This window comes from Petaurus breviceps, unplaced genomic scaffold (genome assembly GCF_028583685.1).
Source record: "Petaurus breviceps papuanus isolate PSGF00001 unplaced genomic scaffold, PetGlider_PUasm1.0 90696, whole genome shotgun sequence".
NCBI lineage: Eukaryota > Metazoa > Chordata > Mammalia > Diprotodontia > Petauridae > Petaurus > Petaurus breviceps.
Window position 1 is genome coordinate 10,376,293 of NW_027187314.1, and position 4,335 is coordinate 10,380,627.

Genomic DNA, 4,335 nt, shown 5'->3' on the forward strand with positions numbered 1-4,335 from the left:
GCCTCCTGTTCCCACAAAGTCTACACTGACCATTTACTTTGCCTTTGGTATTTATGGATTGATAATTCTGGAAACTGCCACAGATGCTGGTAATCCACTCTCCCAAGGTCCACTCCAGCCACTGGTGGTTGGGGCCACCCTGAGGCTAAAACCACTGGTTCACATGGGACTGGACTCAGCTCCCAAGCTGCTGCGATGGACCCTTCCTGCCAGCCTGTCAGGCTGCCTTCAGTGGGAGATTTGTTTCTCTCTCTAACTTGGTGGGTTCTGTAGCTCTAAAATTTGTTTAGAGTCATATTTTATAGGTATTTGATGTGGTTATGGGAGGAACTCATGCAGTTTTCCTTCTTCTACACCACCATCTTGGCTCTGCCCCAATTGTTGCTCAGTCTTAAATGTGACAAGTTATATTCATCAGAGATAAGGACTTTAGAACGAATGCATGATTTGGAAGTAAATGTAATTTTTTTTAATATTGAAAAAGTATGAGAATTTTATAATTAATTATTAGCTAAGACAGAGTCATTCACAGAGAGGATCCAGAGTCTGAATCCAAAACAATAAGAAAAGGAAAGAGATGAAAGGACAGAATTCTAAACTGCTTGAGAAGTTTGAAAGTGGTTGTGATGGGTACTACAGCTGCTGCTAAGGAGTAAATCTGGCTGTGCAAATGAATGGTTTGGCGCAGAGAATCAGGGAATTACTTGGTAGTTTAGTTATTTTGTGTCCAGTGCTACATTAGCCAAGCACATCATGGATTGGCTCAGCTAAGGCCTAGACTACTAGTCAGTGGTGTGCTGATAAATGTTTAACTGTTGACTTTCCAGGATAATAATGACCATGATACACTTATAATTTTAATCTGCATTTTGAACATTTTTCTCCAGTACTTTCTTAAACCTAGAAAATTAACAAAATGATAAATCAAGCCTTATTTTGTAGTCTTTGCCAATTTCCAAGGTATAAATGTTCATGATGAAAGTTTAACAATTGGCTCTCACAGGCTGGCTCCAGATGGCTTCAGCACACACACCTGTTTGTAGTAGACATAAGGTTTGCATCTCTCTCAAAGATGTGAAAGAGAAAATTGAAGATTAAGTGGTACATATTAAATTATATTTAAAAAATAAAAACCACATGATTATACAAATAGATGCAGAAAAAAACCTTTGATAAAAACACCTTTTTGTAAAAAATAAAATAAAACAAAACACTAGAAAGCAATGAATTCATGAAATCAAAGAAAATGCTTGTTATAATGTGCTTGACAACTGGTTGTCTAGATTCTGCTTGAAGACATCCAAACCAAGAAGAACCTTGTATCCCTTAAGATGCAGCCCATTCCACTTTGGAACGGCTCAGATTCTTAGCAATTTTGCCTGACAAAATTTTCCTATTTTTAACTTCTACCCATTACTCCCAGTTCCACCCTCTGGGGCCAAATAGAACAAATCTTTCTTCTACATAACAGCCCTTCAAATACTTCAAACATAACACTTACTAGTTGTGTGACCTTGGGCAAGTCACTTAACCCCAATTGCCCTGCCTTCCCCCCTCCAAAAAGAAAAAAAAATGTGGCTTTCAGAAGGGAACTTAATATTGTTGATAAAGTCTGATGAAGGCAGGATACAATAAGGCTATCACCTTTCTATATCTGGAAGCTATAAGTCTCTTGATGCAGGCCAAGTATCTTTTCTGATGCTACATCACACTGCTGATTTATATGGAATTTGCAATCCATTAAAACTTTTTTTTTTTTAAAGGCTGTGTAGGGCAAAGATCAGTGTACTTGAAAACTCACTTCTAATCCTGAATCTTTTTTTTAATTATACAATGTTATGGAAATGCTTCTTTTATTCCATTAATTAAAAATAAATACAAGTTTTTTTTTTTCTTTTAAGAGGAAAAAAATAAAGTGAAAAGAAGAAATATGGGAGTGAATTTTAAAAAATCCTGAATCTGCCACCAGTTTTCTGTGTGAACTTGGATGAAGTTACTTATCTTCTCTAGGTCCCAATTTCTTTATCTGTAAAACTGAGTAAGGGAAAAAAGATGATCTCTAAGGTCCCTTCTAGGTTGCAGAGTATGGCATGGCAGCTCTTTGGTCTTTCAGAAAAGGTTATTTCAATTCGAGCTAAGGCTGCCTTCCTTGTCCTGCTGAGAGAACAACGTCTGGGTAATGATTAACTAGTTGCCTGGAGATGCTGCACACCTGTTCACTGGGTGCTGCTTAAACTGTACCCACTGTAAGTTATAGGGAAATTATTATAAGAGAAAATGCTCTTCCACCAGACACCTGGCAGGAAGTAGACCTGTATGCCCACTCACAAAGCTTCAGAGATGGAGTAATGATAGAAAAGTTCAAACATATAGATGATTTAAAAGGTGTGGAGTTTGAGCTGAACATGAGAGACTTGGACAAATAGCACCTAGCTATGGGAAGCATGTGTGATCCTCTCTCCCCACCTAGACAAGACTGGGAAACCTACATTATTTAAGCCTTGTAACGAAAATTACTTCTTCTCATACTCACTTTAGTGCAAATTAAAAATTAAAAAAAAAAAAAGCAAAGGCATGACTAAAAGAAGACATGACAAAAGAACTAGGGATTGAGATGTAGGAATCTGTGCCTGATCTGGACTGCTGGTGGAGCCAGAGCCCATGCCATCAGGAGAAAGAGAACCAGCAGTGAAATCCTAAATTCCTCAGTCACCACCACTGCCAAGGGAAAGTTTTAGCATTAGTTAGTGTCCACTCTACTAGCTCCCTGTGAGAATGGCAGGGAGGAACAGCTGAGCTCTTCATTCTTTTGCTTACTTGCTGAAAGAAGGGTTAGACTTGATCTCAGAAGGATCACAGTGCAGAGTGCATTGGTGGATTTTTTTTTAATTATTAGCTTCTAATATTATGATTGAAGGCTTATATGTAGTTATATGCCTTTTGGTGCTTTGCCTCAGTTGAAATTTGTCAAGGAGATTTATCAGGAATATGATGAGAGAAGGAATTTTCTGAAGCAGAAAACAAAACTGTAAGGGGACAAGTTGCCACCCCCAAAGAAGGCAGAGCTAAGGAGAATCAGTCCTCTCTCTGAGGATCAGAGAGAGCTTGGTGGTTCCCAATCCTTCTTCTGGTGTTGGATGGTACGTGATTATTGTGAATTTGCTGAGTGTTGTGTGGGAGCACAGATCTAACCTCTCATACTTACTAGCTTTGTGACTCTGGGCAAGTCTCTTCACCCTGTTTGCTTCATCTGTAAAATTAACCGGAGAAGAAAATGGCAAAACCCTCCAATAACTTTGCCAAGAAAGTATCACAAATTTGAATCAGACATAACTAACAGCAACTTGGTACTTGCTACCTAATAAGCAACTGGTCACAATGCCCCCTGGTGAAAATATAAAAAATGACCAGTTTGAGGAGAAAGTTTCCCCAAGGAATTAAAATTAGTGCTGGGGAAGGGGGAGATACAAAGGGGCTGATTTTTTTTCTAGTATCTAGAATGAGGCTATATACCCTTGGCATACATGCTAAAAAGAATTTGAAATTACCATGCCTCTCACACTGTTATTATCAATAACAGTATGAGAGCACTTGCAAATCATGGACACTTTCCTGAAGTCAAGGTTCTCTTCCAGAACAAAGGACAAACCACAACAATAACAAAAACAATATTATCACATGGGTATGCAAAAAGTGAGATGCATTGCAAATGGCCCTTTCCCCAGTGGAAGAGCCAATGATGATTAGCCTCAGGGAGTGCCAGCACACCTAGCCCATGTTCTATATACATCCATAAACATACTTTTTTTTAAGTTAACAATATCCCTAAACTTCACAATAATGTCACCTCTGATCTTGTCCTTGAAATAGATCTTCAACTTTCACTAGTCACCACTATATATCCCCTGACTCTCAGGGCAAGTAAAAATCTAGGTTTTGTATTAAGGGCAGGTGCCAGTGGCTTGCATGGCAGAAATATGACTAATTTACTGAAAATACTGCTTCCAATGACCTCAATGGAACTTACTACCTCCTCCAGCCCTCTGACATGTTGGCTCATTTATAAATTGGTGAAGTGCTTTTCTTGGCCCTTTAGTCTAGCACTGGTCTAGTACCTAATCCATATTTATAGTATCTATTTTATTTCTGAAAGATAAGAAGAGATGGAAAGGTATAGTTAGACTAAAAGGAATAGGGACAGATGGGGAGAGACAGAAAGAGAGAAGAAAAAAGAGAGAGAGGAGGGAGAGCGAGAGAGAGAAAGAAAGAGAAGAAGAGAGAAGAGAGAGAGAGAGAGAGAGAGAGAGAGAGAGAGAGAGAGAGAGAGAGACAGAG